Consider the following 21286-nt stretch of genomic DNA (forward strand, 5'->3'; position numbering starts at 1 on the left):
GGGATGGCAGGGCCCCGTTGAGGGCAACCTGCCACAGGAAGACAGAAGGTCCCTGGTTTCCTCCTGCCTCGGCTTGGACCTTCACCCAGAAGGCTCCTCTGTGGGAAAGAACAGTCAGCTTGTTAAACTCTTCCATGTTGAGCTGCGCCTGCCCAAATTCTCCCTTCTGTACTGTGGTGAAACCCTGTCCTCCCTTGTCTCTGGTCACCCTGCTGCCGGGTCAGAAGCCATGTTTGCCCTTGGCCTGATGGCTTTGTGCTTCTTCTTCTCCAACTGACAAGCAAACCAAGAAAGGGACCTGGGACTGTGCACCCCAACCCATTTCCAAGAGCAGGAGAGTCAAGGGCTCAGGTGACCTCAAGAACGCCCCCTGCGTATGCTTTGAGGACATGTGAAAGTGTTCACCTGGGGCCAGCACAGGGGCCCAGGGCAGTGGCCAATAATACACCTCCATCTTCAAACACAAGTAGTGGGGGGGGGGGCAATGGAGTTTCAAACAGGGAACTAAAGACTGCTGCAGGAGGGGACCCCAGGAGCTTGCAGGCTGCTGATTGAGCACCAGGCTTCTGGGAGTGAGAAGCCAAGTCCAAAGCCAGGGGGAAAGAGTCAAAATGGGGGGGGGGGCGCATTTGTTTCAATTGGGTCGTTGGTTGTCATGATCTGGGGGGGGCTGCTTCTCGTTATCGCTGCATTGGTCGGATTTGCTGCTGCTGACAAAGAGCAGGGCTTCATTTTTGTTTCAGTGCCTTTTCCCCCCAATCTCCTGATGAGCTGCTTGGAATATTGCTGAGCAGTTGAAAGGTGTCACAGACGTGTTTTGAATAAACAAATACAACACGTTGCCATTCCTCGCATCACAGGCGTTTGCCTGGGACGAGGCCTGTCAAGGCTCCCACTGGCTGATGGCTGACAATCCTGTACAGCGACCCCCTTCCACAGTTGTGCAGGGATCTCTTCCTGGCTCATGCTTCTCCTTTGCAACACATACAGGCCTGTCCTTCTCATCCACTCTTTGACCATCTGCAGATGTGACTCAATGCAGTTGGCCACCACAGACGAGAAGGACTCTGCCCATCTGGGGAGGGGGAAACTCACGGTTTAAAACCGCTTTTTTAAAAAACCTTTCCAGACTGGCAGGCAGGCAGGCAGGCAGGCAGTCTTCAGCTATTAGACTGTCTCTTTCCAGAATGCACCAAGGCAAGCAACCTCCTCTCTTGGCCTTTGGTCACCCCAGGATGCAATGCAGAGCGTTTAATCACTTCCGTGTTGCATTTTCAGAGTGCAGGTCCAAGGGAGGATCACCGGCTTCATAGCTGAAGACTGCCTGCCTCCCGCTCTGGAAAGGTTAAAAAAGCGGTCTTTAAACTATGATTTCAATGGGATGCTTTCTTGGCACATTCGCTTATCGGCAGTTTCTGACATCAGCAGGTGCTCCGGGTATGAAAGCCCCACCGATGCTGAGGTTGAACTGCGTGCTTGGCTTATTCTCAGTTCAGCTGAACAACGTCTCACACCAATTCAAACAAAAGTTCAGATCTCGAGGGTGTCCTACATTTTATTTCTGAAACTTAATTTTGAGTGCTCCAGTTATTCTGAGGGAAAGGCAGGATATAAATCACTTAAATAAATACATTTAAACCCAATTCTTTTGGATTAATTTTAAGGCAACATTGTTAAGATAATTATATGAGATTCAGTTGGATTTCTTTCTAAATCCTATTAAAATATTTAATTGAAGACCTATTTTACAAAATGAAGATCTATTTTACTGTTTATGCAAATGCTGAAATCAAAATTCATGTTGCTTCCATGCAAATGCAAGACTGATGGATTTGCATGAGAACCTCTCCCACCCACACAGCTGCCCCCTTGGCCTGCAAAGAAACTGCTGCTGGTTCTCCTCTCCTCCTGCCATTGCCTCCTGCTCCAGATCCGCCCACTTTCCCTGCCGGTCCCAGTTGCCACTCAGAATTCAGAAACAAGGGTTTCAAGGATCTCTTGGATGACGATCAACCCCCTGTTCTTCAGTGAGTCACTGCGTGTAAAATAAACGTGTTTAAATAGAGGGAAGAGCATTAATGACCTCAATTTGAAGGATTTCTGCTGGAGCACTTTTGAATACAAAAGACATTAGTGCTCCAGCTCTCCCAAAGGCATTTATCTCATGGAAACCACTTTGACATGAAACAGGTGATTTTCCTCTGCGTTGCTGCAGAGCCCTTGACAGGAGCCCTGGAGACTCTCGGAGGCTCTTTCCCGAACATGAGCGGGGGGAGGGGGGCTGATAGATTACTGGCGGAAAGGGTTTCTTGGCTGCTTAGCTGTATCCTTCACGGGCTGGCAGACCCACAAGTCAGTTGGTGATAAGAGGATCTACCACCCCCTAAATGTAGTAATTTACTTGATTCCAAGTAAATCAAGCCATTTTAGGTGTACTGAAACCCACCTGCTCCCATATCAGAGGGTGGCATCAGAGCCCCCCCTCCACTTTCCTCCCTTACATAAGGCCAGAGGGGCCAGCTGTGTGACATGCGGCCTTCTCAGCAATGGCACCAAGGTTGTCACATGCCCTCTGCCAGTCATAAGAACAGCCCCGCTGCATCAGGCCATAAGCCCACCTAGTCCAGCTTCCTGTATCTCACAGCGGCCCACCAAATGCCCCAGGGAGCACACCAGATAACAAGAGACCTGCAAGGCTTCCTGGGAATTGTAGTTAAGAACATAAGAAGAGCCCTGCTGGATCAGGCCATAGGCCCATCTAGTCCAGCTTCCTGTATCTCACAGCAGCCCCCCAAATGCCCCAGGGAGCACACCAGATAACAAGAGACCTGCAAGGCCTCCTGGGAATTGTAGTTAAGAACATAAGAACAGCCCCACTGGATCAGGCCAAGGCCCATCTAGTCCAGCTTCCTGTATCTCACAGCGGCCCACCAAATGCCCGAGGGAGCACACCAGATAACAAGAGACCTGCAAGGCTTCCTGGGAATTGTAGTTTAAGAACATAAGAACAGCCCCACTGGATCAGGCCATAGGCCCATCTAGTCCAGCTTCCTGTATCTCACAGTGGCCCACCAAATGCCCCAGGGAGCACACCAGATAACAAGAGACCTGCAAGGCTTCCTAGGAATTGTAGTTAAGAACATAAGAACAGCCCTGCTGGATCAGGCCATAGGCCCATCTAGTCCAGCTTCCTGTATCTCACAGTGGCCCACCAAATGCCCCAGGGAGCACACCAGATAACAAGAGACCTGCAAGGATTCCTGGGAATTGTAGTTAAGAACATAAGAATAGCCCCACTGGATCAGGCCATAGGCCCATCTAGTCCAGCTTCCTGTATCTCACAGCAGCCCACCAAATGCCCCAGGGAGCACACCAGATAACAAGAGACCTGCAAGGCCTCCTGGGAATTGTAGTTAAGAACATAAGAACAGCCCCACTGGATCAGGCCATAGGCCCATCTAGTCCAGCTTCCTGTATCTCACAGCGGCCCACCATCACCAAATGCTTCAGGGAACTCACAAGACAACAAGAGACCTGCATCCTGGTGCTGCCCCTTGTATCTGGCATTTTGAGGTACCATCACCTCGATTGCCACTGATTTGAGAAACACTACTCTTCTTCTTCTGTAGCACTTGTCCCATGTGGTGGCGGGGTTGGCTATTTGGGATGGGGGTCGCCATTTCTCTCGATTGCAGGCTTGGTCTGGGTGTAGGCGGGTAATTTTCATGTCGCCGTGCAGCATGTCAAGCCAGCGCTGCTTCGATCGGCCCTTCAGCCATTTGCCATTGACCTCCAGCTGAAGGCCCTTCTATGCCAGCATATCGCAGAACGTGGCTTCTATGCCAGGCATGCAGAATGTGGCCATTCCACTGAAGCTGGGATTCTCTCAACTTGCTGGCGATTGGAGCAACGCCATACCACTGCCGGATGTTGTCACTGCAGACGTGGTCAAAACAAGTGAGATCACTGATCCAGCACAGCATCTTTGTCTCCGTGACACCGAGGTGGCATTCGACTTCTCTTGTCGCCGGCCAGCAGTCAGCTCCGTAGAGTGCAACTGGCTGGATGACCATCTGGTAGATCTTTGACCTGAGATGGCCGCTGATCTTCTTGTCGCAAAGGATACCAGTCATTGTGCGCCACTTTGTCCATGCTACGTTTACTTCCGCAGTGGTTTTGTGACTCAGGCTACTGACAGCCGCAATAATAATAATAATAATAATAATAATAATAATAATAATAATAATAATAATAATAATAATAATAATAATACAGGTATTTCTATACCGCCTTTCTTGGTCCTCAGATTTCTCCTTAGACTTTATTCAAGGCGGTTTACATAGGCAGGCAATTTAAATCCCCGTAGGGATTTTTACAGTTTGAAAGAAGGTTTCTATCTTTCAAGAAACCACAACATTAAAACATAAGAACATAAGAACAGCCCCACTGGATCAGGCCATAGGCCCATCTAGTCCAGCTTCCTGTATCTCACAGCGGCCCACCAAATGCCCCAGGGAGCACACCAGATAACAAGAGACCTCGTCCTGGTGCTCTCCCCTACATCTGGCATTCTGACTTAACCCATTCCTAAAATCAGGAGGTTGCGCATACACATCATGGCTTGTACCCCATAATGGATTTTTCCTCCAGAAACTCGTCCAATCCCCTTTTAAAGGCGTCTAGGCTAGACGCCAGCACCACATCCTGTGGCAAGGAGTTCCACAGACTGACCACACGCTGAGTAAAGAAATATTTTCTTTTGTCTGTCCTAACCCGCCCAACACTCAATTTTAGTGGATGTCCCCTGGTTCTGGTATTATGTGAGAGTGTAAAGAGCATCTCCCTATCTACTCTGTCCATCCCCTGCATAATTTTGTATGTCTCAATCATGTCCCCCCTCAAGCGTCTCTTTTCTAGGCTGAAGAGGCCCAAACGCCGTAGCCTTTCCTCATAAGGAAGGTGCCCCAGCCCCGTAATCAGCTTAGTCGCTCTCTTTTGCACCTTTTCCATTTCCACTATGTCTTTTTTGAGATGCGGCGACCAGAACTGGACACAATACTCCAGGTGTGGCCTTACCATCGATTTGTACAACGGCATTATAATATTAGCCGTTTTGTTCTCAATACCCTTCCTAATGATCCCAAGCATAGAATTGGCCTTCTTCACTGCCGCCGCACATTGGGTCGACACTTTCATCGACCTGTCCACCACCACCCCAAGATCTCTCTCCTGATCTGTCACAGACAGCTCAGAACCCATCAGCCTATATCTAAAGTTTTGATTTTTTGCCCCAATGTGCATGACTTTACACTTACTGACATTGAAGCGCATCTGCCATTTTGCTGCCCATTCTGCCAGTCTGGAGAGATCCTTCTGGAGCTCCTCACAATCACTTCTGGTCTTCACCACTCGGAAAAGTTTGGTGTCGTCTGCAAACTTAGCCACTTCACTGCTCAACCCTGTCTCCAGGTCATTTATGAAGAGGTTGAAAAGCACCGGTCCCAGGACAGATCCTTGGGTCACACCGCTTTTCACCTCTCTCCATTGTGAAAATTGCCCATTGACACCCACTCTCTGCTTCTGGCCTCCAACCAGTTCTCAATCCACGAGAGGACCTGTCCTCTAATTCCCTGACTGTGGAGTTTTTTCAGTAGCCTTTGGTGAGGGACCGTGTCAAATGCCTTCTGAAAGTCCAGATATATAATGTCCACGGGTTCTCCCGCATCCACATGCCTGTTGACCTTTTCAAAGAATTCTATAAGGTTTGTGAGGCAAGACTTACCCTTACAGAAGCCATGCTGACTCTCCCTCAGCAAGGCCTGTTCATCTATGTGTTTTGAGATCCTATCTTTGATGAGGCATTCCACCATCTTACCCGGTATGGATGTTAGGCTGACTGGCCTATAGTTTCCCGGGTCCCCCCTCTTTCCCTTTTTAAAATAGGCGTGACATTTGCTATCCTCCAATCTTCTGGTACCGTGGCCGTTTTGAGGACAAGTTGCATACCTTAGTCAAGAGATCTGCAACTTCATTCTTCAATTCCTTAATAACCCTTGGGTGGATGCCATCAGGGCCCGGTGACTTATTGATCTTTAATTTATCAATGAGGTCTGAAACATCTTCTCTTTTAACCTCTATCTGACTTAACTCCTCGGTTAGGAGGGGCCGTTCGGGCAGCGGTATCTGCCGAGGTCTTCTGCCGTGAAGACAGATGCAAGAACTCATTTAATTTCTCTGCCATCTCTAAGTCTCCTTTTATCTCCCCTTTCCCTCCCTCACCATCCAGAGGGCCAACCGCTTCTCTGGCGGGTTTCCTGCCTCTAACATATTTGAAGAAGCTTTTATTATTCCCCTTAATGTTGCTGGCCATGCGTTCCTCATAGTCTCGCTTGGCCTCCCCTATCACCTTCTTACATTTCTTTTGCCACAGTTTATGTTCCTTTTTATTCTCTTCATCAGGGCAAGACTTCCATTTACGGAAGGAAGCTTCCTTGCCCTTCACAGCCTCTCTAACTTGGCTGGTTAGCCATGCGGGCACTCTCCTGGATTTAGTGGAACCCTTCTTTCTTTGCGGTATACACCTCTGCTGGGCCTCTATTACTGTTGTTTTAAGCAGCCTCCATGCACTCTGGAGAGACTGGACTCTTTTTACCCTCCCTTTCAACCTCCTTCTAACCAGCCTCCTCATTTGAGGGAAGTCTGCCCGTCGGAAGTCAAGGGTTTTTGTTAGAGATTTGCCTGGTATTCTTCCCCCAACGTGCACGTCAAAACGGATCGCAGCATGATCACTGTTCCCCAATGGCTCAGTAACGTTTACATCTCTAACCAGGTCCTGCGTACCGCACAAAATTAAATCCAGAGTCACCTGTCCTCTGGTGGGCTCCTTGACTAGCTGATCTAAGCCACAGTCATTTAGCACGTCAAGAAATCTGGTTTCCTTATCGTGACCAGAACACAAATTGACCCAGTCAATATGAGGATAATTGAAGTCCCCCATGATTACAACCCTGTCCTTCCTTGTCACCTCCCTGATCTGTTTCCTCATTTCAAGGTCCCCATCAGATTTCTGGTCTGGAGGACGATAGCACGCCCCCAGTATTACATTGCTGCACAAGCCTGGTAATTTAACCCACAGAGATTCTACGGTGGAGTCGGACCCACCTTCAATCTCTACTTTGCTGGATTCTATCCCTTCCTTAACATAAAGGGCCACCCCACCTCCAACACGCCCCTGCCTGTCCCTCCTGTAGAGTTTATAGCCCGGGATTGCGGTATCCCACTGATTTTCCGCATTCCACCAGGTTTCCGTTATGCCCACTATGTCAATATTTTCCCTTGTCACCAGACATTCCAGTTCTCCCACCTTTGCTCGTAGACTTCGGGCATTCGCATAAAAGCATTTATACACGGAATGCCCCAGGATGGGCTGCTTATTCGCTCCTTTGTCCCCGCATCCTCTCATTGTGCCAAACCGTCTATCACATCCCATCACCCTACCTTTCCCAATTTCCTCTCCTACCCTGCCTTTGTCTTGTTGTTCTCTAACCTCCCCATCCTCATCCATAGGGATGAGGAGTCCCGAACCGGATGCCCCTCGGCTCCTGTCGGCCTTCCCCCAGGGATCAGTTTAAAAGCTGCTCTGCCACCTTTTTAATGTTATGCGCCAGCAGTCTGGTTCCATTCTGGTTCAAATGGAGCCCGTCCCTCTTGTACAGGCCCCGCTTGTCCCAAAACGTTCCCCAGTGCCTAACGAATCTAAACCCCTCCTCCCTACACCACCGTCTCATCCACGCATTGAGACCCCTGATCTCCGCCTGCCTAGCTGGCCCTGCGCGTGGAACAGGTAGCACTTCAGAGAACGCTACCTTTGAGCACTTCAGAGAACGCTACCTTTGAAACATTCAGATGTTTCTTTCTTGATCTGGTCGCACATTCTGGCCTCCATCCTCAGAGCAGATGGAATAGCTCGGCTTGGCTTGTCAGCTGCTTCAAGGTCTCACCATTCACGGTGCCGGTGGCCTCGAACTGGCGACCTTTGGATGTTATCTTCAGGCAAATGGAGGCTCAACCCTCTAGACCAGACCTCCTGCCCAAGGTGGTACCAATCAAGCCAAGGTATTCAAATGTCTCAGCACGTGACAAGTCGATGCCATATGTGGATTGTCCTGAGCTCATTGGGGTCCATCGTCATGAACTTTGTCCTCTTGACATTGAGACAGAGGCCAAACCACTGGTGGAGAAACACTGATTTAGACCAGGGGTCTCTAAAACCTGGCCCTGGAGCCAGATGTGGCTTGCAACAAACCTCTATCCAGCCTGCAGCAAGCCTCTGGCCCACTCAACTGAATGTGACCAGAGCTCTGCTCCAGTTGCCTCTGTGGGGTGTTCTGAGGGCCAGGGAGGTCCTGCATCTCCCCTCAGAATGCCTTCTAAAGGCCTAAAAACATAACTTCCTGAAACCAGGTTTTGGGCTGTCTGAAGGCCTAAATACATAATACATAAATGTATTTATTTAAATTTTATATTTCAAATTTATTTATTTTTCTGGCCCTCAACACCATGTCAGATATCTGATGTGGCCCTCTGGCCTAAAGGTTTAGAGACCCCTGATTTAGACTAAACTAAAAGCGAGGGCAAGTGTCAATCTAAAAGCAACCAAGAGTCAATCAAAAACCAGCAGACAGACAGCACCCAACAATAGCTTAAAACAAAAGGCCATAAAATCTCCTCAATGAAACCCAGACTTAATTAAAAGCTCATTGGAATAAACGCGCCTTGAGATCCTGCTGGAATATCATCAAGGCTGAGGCAGTGGGCAAATCCTCAGAGAGCGAATGCCACAGCTGAGTGACCTTCCTCCATTCATCAGGCCTCTCGCCTCCAAGGAGGGGGTGGCACCCACAGGAGAGCTCTCTCTGATGACTGAAGGGGTAGGTCGGATGGTTTGGAAGGAGATGACCCTCAGATAAGCTGGTCCCAGGCTATGAAGGTGCTTTGGGGAAAAAGCTCACACAAAGTTCGTTTGTCTGACTATGTGAAAACGGTCAAATCCAGCAGGAGACATTTTTTAATTCTTTACTGAAGCACCAGGGAGTAGCACTCCAAGGGGGCAATTCTACACTGCGCTAGAACAGGAAAGCCAAGAGGCTTGCGCTTTATCCAGCGCAGGATAGGGACCCAAAATAGTTCAGCCAGAGACAAGAGGAAACTTTTCCCTTTACCTCCGGGTAAAGCATGCTAGCCCCTATGGGTCTTCTCGGATTTGCACCACCTCCTGAGGTGAAGCTGCTCTGATCTCCCCGGGAATGAGGGTTGGAATCCAGCATTACTGCTGGATCTCAGCCCTGCCTCCTGCTCCCCATCTGCCCGCCTGCTCCCCCCGCCCAGGAATGCCTCCCCTCCCACCTCCCTCCCACCCACCCCAGAGCCTTGCGTCAGCCCACCTAGGCTCACAGAGTAAGCTGCCATGGCTGGATTCAGCCTTCGTGCACCGACGCAGCTTACTCCTGAGGAGGCGCAAACATGCTTTACGGCGTGTTTGCAACCCTCCTGGGCCGGCCAAGGGACTTGCAATGGCCCACGGGCGCCTCTGGCTTGCGCCCCAAATCAGCCAGCCAGGTGGCTCTCCCTGGTATTCATCCAAGCAAAATACAGAGCCTTCAGCTCAAGCAACGATGACTTGGCAAAAACCAGTAAGTAAGACTTCCAGCAACTGTTTTCCCCACCCTGTTTGTGCACCAGTACCCCCTTGTGCCCCCCCAGCCCATTCTGGACTCATCATGGCCATTGGGACAGATCATTCCGCAGCTCGGTTGGAGAGCCCTGAACATTCTGCAGAACAGTCTAGAGTCAGAGGTCACGAATGAATTAATTCCTATCCCAGGGTTTTCAAGTTTAAAACTAGCACCTGGAACTGGGCAGCCCTCAGAACAGCCCTCAGAGCAGCAGCCCAACCGAATGAAACTGCCAAGCTCCAGTGACAAGTCCGGACCCTTCTCTGTCCCACTACCTATCATTGCAAAAGCCAGAGCCCAGAAGAGCTTGTGCTTGCTGTGGTGACGGCATCTGGCCTGGACGCCTTTAAAAGGGGATTGGACAAGTTCCTGGAGGAAAAATCCATCACGGGTTACAAGCCATAGAAATGGGCTATGTCAGAATGCCAGTGCAGGGGAGGGCGCCAGGATGCAGGTCTCTTGCTGTCTTGTGTGCTTCCTGGGGCATTTGGTGGGCCACTGTGAGATACAGGAAGCTGGACTAGATGGGCCTGTGGCCTGATCCAGCGGGGCTGTTCTTATATTGTGTGGATCTGCAAATGAACAAAATGCCACTTGTTTTTTACATCCCTACTTAACACCCCAGTGGAAGAAATAAGGTCTAATTGACCACAGCTTATCTTGAGGTCTATTTAAATGTCTGGCTATATACAGTACATGATGAGGACAAGACTTTGACTAGAGAAAGAATGAGTTTTGCCTTTACTAATATGGCCACAGGAGTTCTGGCAGCAGGAGTTACTCTCTCTGTAGCTTGCAGGCTGGTTGCCTGCACAACGGGCTTCTCAGTTAAGCAAGACTGTTACGAGAAGTACCTGTGCTGTGAGCGCACAGTTAGGAGGCCTCTCTGACACGTACGCTTTGGACCTGTTCGTAAATATGCTGTCCTTAACAGGACGAATCTCCTGCTGCAACAATAATTGATATTAGGTTCTCAGGGAATCATTGATATTGACGGACACAGATGCCCTCTCCAAAGATGCCCCTGCATGTTGGAGGATGACTGTGGGTCAGTGGGAATGGCCTCTCTGTGCCCTTATGACAGCAGAACGACTGGCATTGAGACATCGGCAGGATCGGGCCTCCCACTATTGCTCCATGGACTGCAGAGCTTTTGACTTTGTCAAATTTGGAGTGAACGGCTGGTCCACGACCACCACAACGGATGAATCTGAGAGTATTGGGAAGCCGCTCCTCAGTAGATCTGTAAGACATGTGAAGTTTGCAATCCTGTGTAACATCAATTGCTTAAGTATCCTGAGCTACAGAAATCATTTTCTCTTTGCTTTTCTCCCAATTGATGAGGGGTTTTATTTTCTGTTATCTTTCAGGTTTCTCTCTCCAATTGCTGATCTCTTCTGAGTATTTTTTTCTCACAAAATGAAACAAAGTTTAGGAAAAACAAAAAAGCCGTCCCTCCCATGCGCAGCCTGGTGCTCTTCCTTTGGAACAGTCTCGAGTGCCTTTATCATTTCCTGCATTGGGTGCCTGATTTGGGACTATGTCGTGCTATGAAGCAGCAACCAGAACTTTTAGAAGGAAAAGGAAAGGCAGCCTTGAAGTGGAGATAGGAATGCAGGCAACAGTCCAAGATAAGAAGCCCGTTCACCATCATAGCCACTCTGAAGTCTCAAAGGCAGTACCCAGTGCTGGGCCCAGGTTTCTGCCTCCTGCAGCACATCAATCCATTGTGTGAACTTCACCCCAGCCACCTTGTGGAAATGTGGAATGCGGTAAGCCTCCTTGGATTGAGGACTCCCCATTCTCACGGCAGGATTGGGGCAGGTAGCAGGCTAAACTAGGGGCATTTCATGGTGGAAAGGGGAGGATCTCTGTGGCAGCAGTGCACATCAAGACACTACCCTGCCTTTCCCAGCCCGACACGGTCCCTGAGGCTCTTGGCTCACGGAGACCCATTGGAGGCCAGGAAGCTTATGGGGAGTAAGTAACACTGATTTTTACTTACCTCTCCCAGGATATCTGGTTGCCCCCTGCACCATAGCATGCAGTGCACACTCCGTTGGCACATGAGTATCATGCAGCCTGGTTGGGGATAGGCTTGGGCTGCTTGGAACCTGCAGCCCTCTGGTTTCCTGGCATCCATACTGCCAGTTATACCTGCTCACACAAGTTTCCCTGGGCTCCAGGAGTGCTGGGAAAGGCTGCTTCCCAGAGTTCAGGGGTCCTGACTAAGGGTCCACATGATCTGGAAAATTGCATTTCCCAGAAGTCTGGCACCTACCATGATGCAACTGCTTCTTGAAGGCTGCTGCAAGAGCAGCCCTTCTCATTGGCGCATCTGTGATGGGAGAAGAGGGCACAGGATGGGCCTTGAGAAGGGCTCGTGGTGCATGGGCAGCAGGCCTCCTTGTAGTCAGTCCCTGGCTGGGCAGCTCCTAAGGGCACAAGATGAAAGAGGGAGTCTTTATGTTCTAGATCAGGGGTGCCCAAACCCCGGCCCTGGGGCCACATGTGGCCCTCAAGGCCTCTCAATGTGGCCCTCAGGGAGCCCCCAGTTTCCAATGAGTCTCTGGCCCTCTGGAGATCGGTTGGAGCCTGCACTGGCCCGATGCAGCCGCTCTCAGCGTGAGGGCGACTGTTTGACCTCTCGCGTGAGCTGTGGGATGAGGGCTTTCTCCACAGCTTGCTGTTTCACAGCCGTGATGCAGTAGCAGCAGCAAAGGAAAGGCCAGCCTTGCTTTGTGCAAGGCCTTTTATAGGTGTTGCGCTATTGTAAGGCCTTCATTCATTCCTATAAGTTCATCTTTAATATATTCATTTATGTATACTTATGTAAATGTATTCAAATTTTAAATGTAAGTTAATTCTTTTTTTCCCCCGGCCCCCGACACAGTGTCAGAGAGATGATGTGGCCCTCCAGCCAAAAACTTTGGACACCTCTGTTCTAGATGGAATCACTGCTGCCTGAAGACAGACAGACGGACCGACCAAGAAGAGCCATCTCAGGGCAGAGCCATGACTGCAGGTGCTAGACCTACTCTCAGGGAGGCGGTGTTTGCCTGCCTGTATGCCTGCCTGCTTGCAGAGGGTTTCTCTTTCTCAGCTACTGCATTTTTTTTCTCCCCGGTGCAAATGCTCAAACATTCCTTGCTCTGGGTTTGTAAGTTGCTCTCTGGGCTGACTTGTAGCAATTATCCTATAAACGACACTCAGCAGAACCAGACCATAATTATACCACAATTATTTGAGGGCCAAACTATGGCCCTTCATCTGCAGTGCAAAGGATACCAAGAAGCAAAAACAGAGAGGAGAGGAAAGGGACCAGAGAGCCAGAGCCTGCATGGGTGGGGCTGCTGGCCACTCGCTGCTGGAGGGAGGGGTCTCTCCCCAGTCATGGGCAGTTGCCGTGGAGCCTGGGGAAGGGAGGCTCTCCTGCTCATGTCTCTTTGGAGCCTCTGTGCCCTGATCGCTCCAGGAGCAGAACCATCCCCAGAGCCACAGAAGCCTCTCCTTTCAAAAGCACTGGCATGTATCCTGAAGCAGAAGGGGAGGGGAGGGGAGGGGGCTTGGGCATGATTGCTGAACCAGCTCTCCCTGGGGGCCGGAGCCTGGCTTCTTGCAGAGGCAGAGCAGGGCCTCAGATGATGCCCTCAGCAGGTGGACAGGCTGACTTTGACCAGTCCCTGCTTGTTCTGGAATGCACACATCTACATGTGCATGAGGGCTCCGAAGATAGTTGCAGGACTCCAGGGGCAGAAGAACTAATGGGGGAAGGGGCCCAAGACGTAAGGGCATCCCCAAAGAAGCAGCCACTACATGAGCAATTTAAAAAAAATGCCCCAGAGAAAGAGAAAGTGGAGACATCGCAAAAGGCCAGAAAGTCTGCACGAAAAGCTCAGTGATGAAGGTTAAAGAAGGACACTATATAGGAAATGGCAGGCAGGAGAGCTCACCACAGAGAAGTGGCCTCGGCACAGTGGCACAGCTAGTGGGCGTGGGCCGCTCCAGATGACACCCTCAGGGCAGTGACACCACAAGTGACCAAAATTGCAAAAATCACCATTGTTAGGAATATCATCATTGGCATCCTTCAGTTGCGGAAGACTCTGGTATCGCGCTCTGAATGGTGGTTCTGGGACAGCGTCTAGTGTGGCTGAAAAGGCCGATTAGGGAGTGACAATCCCTTCCACACCGGGAGCAAGTGCAGTCTGTCCCTGGTCTGTCTCCCTGGCTGTGGGCCTTCCTTCTTTGCCTCTTTGCCTCAGACTGCTGGCCAAGTGTCTCTTCAAACTGGGAAAGGCCATGCTGCACAGCCTGCCTCCAAGCGGGCCGCTCAGAGGCCAGGGTTTCCCACTTGTTGAGGTCCACTCCTAAGGCCTTCAGATCCCTCTTGCAGATGTCCTTGTATCACAGCTGTGGTCTACCTGTAGGGCGCTTTCCTTGCACGAGTTCTCCATAGAGGAGATCCTTTGGGATCCAGCCATCATCCATTCTCACAACATGACCAAGCCAACGCAGGCGTCTCTGTTTCAGCAGTGCATACATGCTAGGGATTCCAGCACGTTCCAGGACTGTGTTGTTTGGAACTTTGTCCTGCCAGGTGATGCCGAGAATAATAAATAATAATAAACTTTATTTGTATCCCGCCCTTCTTCCTAAAAGGGACCCAGGGCGGCTATGAGAGAGAGAGAGAGAGAATGTGTCAGAGGCAGCGCATGTGGAAAGCGTTTAGGAATAATACCATCATGTTATATATCATTTGATGTGGAATGTACAGCAGAATGAAATGAAACAAACCGGAGTGAAATATCTCTGTTCTATCAAAGGTTATGACCAAAAAAACAAGAAAAAGCACCTGACTTATGAAATGAAGTGGATTTCCTTAACTCAAAACTGAGAAATGCGTCTGGGTGTTCTGACAGCTATTATTATGACAGGGAATCAATAAGATGTGATTATGAGTCAGCTCCCTTTTCCATAGATCAGTGTTAATACTCTAGTGCCTATTCAGCTGTGTGACTGTCATCAAGTTGGGCACTGCTTTTTGGTTGGTTACTGGACTGTTCTATAGTTAAATAAATAAATAAAGTTAGTGGGACTGACACCATGAGTTAAAGGACCAGCTGACACCAGCCCTCATGATGCTGCTGGTGGGAAGGTTGAGTGTTGAGGGTCACTGCCTTAGATGACTTGGAAAGTGCATTCTCAACACTCGTGGTGGACTATAGTCTATCCATGGCTATTACCATGATGGCTACATTGAACCTCCAGGTGCAGGGGGCTTATGTCACTGAGCACTATGTGCAGGGGAGCAACAGCTGGGGATGGCACTGACTTTCATCACCTGCTTGTGGGGAAATGTTCACTGCGTTTATTTTATTCATTTCATGTCATGATTATTACTGTCTCTCAGCCTCACCTACCTCAGAGGGTTGTTGTAAGGATAAAGGGGAGGGTTGTTGTAAGTTGTAACCCTGAGCTCTTTAGAAGAAGGTGATATAAAAATGTGAAAATATAATTAATTAATTTTGTCCTATGGAGGGTGCCAAAAATTTATGGGCCCTGGGCATCAAATGACCCAGCTATGCCTCTGCCAGGCATGTAGACAGAATGTCGGAAATGCAAAAACCTCGCTGAGGCTGGCCGGGGGATGCCAAGAGCAACAGAAATGCTCTTCTTAGGTTTTTTCCAAAGAAAGAGAGAGAAAGAAGTGGAATGAAGGGGTAGGAATGCTGCTTATTCATAAGGATGGTGAGTTGCTGTCTGGTGAAAAAGGAGTGAAACTGCTGCACTCCTCGTTCATATTCATCTTGTCCCGAAAGAAACATGTGCAAACATGTATGCTGGTTCATATATGGCTGGGGAAGGGGTGGCATATGCCCTTCTTCAAGAGTAGGGTAGTGTATTAGGATCAGGGCAGGTCTGCAGATTAGAATTGACAAAGAGCTGATTAAGCACTACCTAACTGGCCTAAATGAATTCAAGTCCTTTGAATTTGGATTTGAATTTGGATTCAATTTCCAAACTGAATTTGGAATGCTAATGGGTTCTGAGCTGTCTGTGACAGATCAGGAGAGAGATCTTGGGGTGGTGGTGGACAGGTCGATGAAAGTGTTGACCCAATGTGCGGCGGCAGTGAAGAAGGCCAATTCTATGCTTGGGATCATTAGGAAGGGTATTGAGAACAAAATGGCTAATATTATAATGCCGTTGTACAAATCTATGGTAAGGCCACACCTGGAGTATTGTGTCCAGTTCTGGTCACCGCATCTCAAAAAAGACATAGGGGGAAAAGTGCAAAAGAGAGCGACTAAGATGATTACTAGGCTGGGGCACCTTCCTTATGAGGAAAGGCTACGGCGTTTGGGCCTCTTCAGCCTAGAAAAGAGACGCCTGAGGGGGGACATGATTGAGACATATAAAATTATGCAGGGAATGGACAGAGTGGATAGGGAGATGCTCTTTACACTCTCACATAACACCAGAACCAGGAGACATCCGCTAAAATTGAGTGTTGGGAGAGTTAGAACAGACAAAAGAAAATATTTCTTTACTCAGCGTGTGGTCGGTCTGTGGAACTCCTTGCCACAGGATGTGGTGACGGCATCTGGCCTGGATGCTATTTAAAAGGGGATTGGACAAGTTTCTGGAGGAAAAATCCATTACGGGGTACAAGCCATGATGTGCATGTACAACCTCCTGATTTTAGAAATGGGCTATGTCAGAATGCCAGATGCAAGGGAGGGCACCAGGATGAGGTCTCCTGTTATCTGGTGTGCTCCCTGGGGCATCTGGTGGGCTGCTGTGAGATACAGGAAGCTGGACTAGATGGGCCTATGGCCTGATCCAGTGGGTCTGTTCTTATGTTCTTATGACCAGACAAACTGCATCCTCAGGTACTGGAAGAACTTGCTGATGTACTCTCAGAACCTCTGTTAAGCCAGTGAAATATGGACCCGACAGTACAATAGATTCACCATTGGTTGGACAATCACACAGAAAGAGTGCACTTCATCAATGGCACCTCGTCAACCTGGCCGACAGTCTTGAGTGGAGCACCACAGGGCTCTCTCATGGGCCCTGTTCTCTTCAACCTCTTGGTCAATGATGCAGCTGAAGGAGCACAGGGAATCCCTACCAAATGTGCAGATGACACTCAGCTAGAGGAACAGAGAGCACTGCAGAAGGCCGTGGAAGCATTAAGGAGGACCTTGGCAGCATGGAATATGGGGCTGCAAGGAACAAAATGACATTCTGCAGAGACAAAGGCGAGGTCCTGCACTTGGGCAAAAAAAACAAAGGCACAGGTGTGGAATGAGGCAGCCCAACATCTGAGACAGATCTCGGCGTTGCAGTGTATCACAAACTGAACATTAGTCAGAAGGGGGTCCAGCTGCAAAAAAGGCTAATGCTATTTTAGGTGGCACTGGTCTAGCCCTAGTTTCCAAGGAGTGAAAATGTCCTACTCAATTTCTGAGGATGGTGGTGGGTCCTCCCACACTGGAGGTCTTCAAGCAGATGCTCGACAGGCACCTTTGAAGATGCTCTGGAGCGGGCTTTCCTGCCTCAACAGGGGAAAGGATCAGGTAGCTTTCAAAGGCCTTTCCAGTTCTTGGAACCCATGATTCTGTGTTGTGCTCTGCAGACACTTGCATTATGCATTTGCTAGTGGCCCCAAACGTGCTCATCTAGGGATCTTGATGTCTTGGGTCATGCTGCACTCCCACAAGCCACAAGAACAGAAGAGGCTCAGAGTGCACTGAGTCATAATCAATTGATTTATTGAGAAAAATTAATAAAATGACTAGAAGCAATTACATCAAATTGTTTAAAAGCAGCACACAATTACTAAAGAAAGAAGCAAACCATGATTGTAGAATGAAACTTATCCTGGAAAAATGAGAGGCAGCACTTCTCAGGAGAGGAAGGTCACCTGTTCTTAAAGCAAGAGCAGGACTTGGTTCCAAGGGAGAGCAGCAGCCCATCTCGACTAAAATATGCAACTTGTCCCTTAAAACAACCATGGTACCAGAAGATTGGAGGATAGCCGATCTTTAAAAAGGGAAAGAGGTGGGACCCAGGAAACTATAGGCCGGTCAGCCTAACGTCTATACCAGGTAAGATGCCTCATCAAAGATAGAATCTCAAAACACATAGATGAACAGGCCTTGCTGAGGGAGAACCAGCCTGGCTTCTGTAAGGGTAAGTCTTGCCTCACAAACCTTTTAGAATTCTTTGAAAAGGTAGCAGCAACTGTTACCCTGCACATGCCTGATCTTGTCTGATCTCGGAAGCTAAGTAGGGTCAGGCCTGGTTAGTACTTGGATGGGAGACCGCTTGGGAATACCAGGTGCTGTAGGCTTATACCATAGTCTTTCGAGACTGAAAGTTGCCATCCATTTCTTTGAAAAGGTCAACAGGCACTTGGATGTGGGTGAACCCGTGGACATTATATATCTGGACTTTCAGAAGGCATTCGACATGGTCCCTCACCAAAGGCTACTGAAAAGACTCCACAGTCAGGGAATTAGAGGGCAGGTCCCCTCATGGATTGAGAACTGGTTGAAGACCAGGAAACAGAGAGTGGATGTCAATGGGCAATTTTCACAATGGAGAGAGGTGGAAAAGAGACGCCTGAGGGGGGACATGATTGAGACATACAAAATTATGCAGGGGATGGACAGAGTGGATAGGGAGATGCTTTTTACACTCTCACAGAACACCAGAACCCAGGGACACCCACTAAAATTGAGTGTTGGGAGGGTTAGGACAAACAAAAGAAAATATTTCTTTACTCAGCATGTGGTTGGTCTGTGGAACTCCTTGCCACAGGATGTGGTGACGGCATCTGGCCTGGATGCCTTTAAAAGCAGATTGGACAAGTTTCTGGAGAAAAAATCCATTATGGGTTATAAGCCATAATGGGTATTTGCAACCTTCTGATTTTAGAAATGGGCTATGCCAGATGCAAGGGAGGGCACCAGGATGAGGTCTCTTGTTATCAGGTGTGCTCCCTGATGCATTTGGTGGGCCGCTGTGAGATACAGGAAGGTGGTGGACTCAATGGGCCTTTGGCCTGATCCAGTGGGGCTGATCTTATGTTCTTAGAGGGAGGTGTCATAAGAACGGTGCCCTTGCAGACAAGATGGCACATGTGCATGCAGTCCTGCTGGCATTCCGGCACAGCAGCTTCACCTGCTCCATCTCTGGAAAAGGGGTGCTCCGTTTGTAGAGGGCGAATTAGAGCCTATAGTACAACCAAATTGAGGGCCTGCAATTAAAATATCCCACATTTAAACCAAGTCTCAATGGACCTGCCCTCTCTCCAGTCTATATACCGGAAGTCATACTTGAGGAAGAGAATGGCCACTCATTTGAAGGAGGCCCCCAGTTGTTTCCAGCTCTTAGGAAACAGAAGTGGGTGATTAGCTTGCTCTGAACTGGGGGTGACTCTCAGGCACACCCCAATGGTGCAATGCAGAGGTGATCAGCAGGGGCCGCAGGCTGTTCTGGGCCCGACCATCACAAAGACCCTCTTGTCACCTGGGAGCTCAGAGAGAGCCAGGCTTCCCTGCTGGCACAGACCCTGCTTCGCCCCAGCGTTGCAAGAGGCTGATCTTTGCCTCGGGGGATCTGGTAGCCCACCCAGGGCTTACAATGCAGCCCACCTGCAGGGTGATGAGGTCCGCCTCCTTGGACGTGTGCATCTTCCGACTGAGGCTGGGCTGTCTGGCGCTGATTTCCACGCACACTCACGTGGGCAGCAGAACCGGTCGGGCAGCACAAACCTCTTCAGAGGCTGGAATATCATTTTGCACAAGAACAAGCAAGCAAAGGAGCGAGGCACCCGTAGCTGCTCGCCAGAGAAAGAGTCAGCTGGACGTGGCAGAGACCATGAGGCTCCCCCGGCCCCGCGTTCTGGTTGTTTGTGATGCCGCTTGGCTGAACCTGCTGAGGGCATCGCTGCAGCAGGCTGGCCACCAATGACCAAGAAAAGGGGGGGATAATCATTAAAGAGAAGACGTGTTGAGGGGCTGCCCGAGTGGAGTGGCAAGGAGTGGGCTGGAGTAATCCTGGGGGTTGCAACCTAGTTGGCCAGTAGAACCAAAAAACCAACCAAGAGAAAAGTGGGAATGCTTGGGAGTCCACGAGAAGCCTTTGGAGGATAAATCCCAAGGGATGGGAGGAGGGCTGGAAGTGGAAGAAGAGCTGGCTGGGGTGAGCTGGCTGGCAAAGATGTTGGGGGCTGCCCATGTCTACCTGCTTGTGACTGGAAAGCGAGTGAGCTGCAAGTGTTATCAGCCCATCAGATAAGACTCCGTGCCGCATACCAGCAACATTCCCATTCCACGGCCTGGTCTCCTCGCCTCCCTGCACCTGAGGGACCAGCCACCAAGCCTCCCCTCTGTGTTTTCAGTCTGGCTCATAAATGGACGTGGTGGGGGTGTGTGTGCAGTTCTTCAAGAGTGCTCTGCCCTTGGAATCATCTGAATCTGCCCTCTTTGCTGTCCTTGCTAAACCCACGTGGACATCCTTTGCAGGTGAGATGGAGCTGTCCTTGCCCAGGTGAGCTGAGGCGCTTGCCTGAAAACCTCTTTGCTGCAGAGAAGGGCCGGTCCCACCCTGGCCTGGCTTTCTGTGTCCAGGAGAACGCCCTTGTCAGCCCCGTGTCTTCTCTGCATCGCAGCCTGGCGGACGAGGCACCGATCACCTGCCTGAAGACTTTTTGTCTTTGTATCAGCTTTGGAGTGTGCCTGGAGAAGTGCGTGTGTCAGCAGCATCTCATGTTCAGAAGTAGGTCAAATGACCTGAGCCGGCTCTGGCAGGCCCCTCCTCTGCTGCCGCCCTTGGCAGTGTGATGCGAGTGACTGCCTTGCAGCGGGCCTGGGCTTGAGGCAGGTGCTGCCTCTGCTCTCCTCCGTTCTGCAGGATATCATTTCCCCAGCCGAGCAGTGCTTTCCTTCCTTCAGGTTTCACACCAGCCGCTCACCTCTGGCTACCTGGGCCAAGAGTCACCTGTTCACAGCGACGGTTCTCTCCCATCAGTTCTCTTCCATCTTCCGTTCCAGGGGCTGCCCCTTGTCCCACTCTTGTGAGGGTTCTGAGCCCTGTGGAGGCCCGGGCAGGGGCCGGGGCAGGGAACTCTTATGCCTTTTGCTGAGCAAACTCTTTTGTGAACTTTTTGGTGGAAACAGGAGTAGCAAAATGGTGGAGGAGAAGAATCGAGACTCTGAAGGCCCTGCAGGTGCCCTCCTTTGGGCGCCAGCAAGGAGGACCGTGCCCTTCTGGAGCAGGCTGTGATCATCAGGTGAGGGGGCACTTGCCACTCAGGGGACTCAGCCCCACAGGAGGCCATTTGCAGAGATAGCGCCCTGCCTCCCCTAAGGCTCAGAAACGGCCTTTGAGCCTTGTTCTCATGCGGAAAGGGGAAGGCTGGACCAAAGGCTCCTCCCTGCAGCCCTCCTAGGTTGTGCTAGGTTGTGACAGACCCAAAGGGATCCCTGTTGTCATGACTACACAGCGCAACCCATTGTTCCCCTGAGTTGTGCTCC

General features: G+C 50.1%; 2 pseudogenes; one reads left to right on the top strand and one right to left on the bottom strand.

The window, feature by feature from the left end:
- Positions 1-204: 204 nt before the first annotated feature.
- On the bottom strand, positions 205-19441 carry LOC136648357 (uncharacterized; annotated as a pseudogene).
- On the top strand, positions 17977-18096 carry LOC136637440 (5S ribosomal RNA; annotated as a pseudogene).
- Positions 19442-21286: the final 1845 nt, after the last annotated feature.

The sequence above is a fragment of the Tiliqua scincoides genome, chromosome 1 (assembly GCF_035046505.1).
Source record: "Tiliqua scincoides isolate rTilSci1 chromosome 1, rTilSci1.hap2, whole genome shotgun sequence".
NCBI lineage: Eukaryota > Metazoa > Chordata > Lepidosauria > Squamata > Scincidae > Tiliqua > Tiliqua scincoides.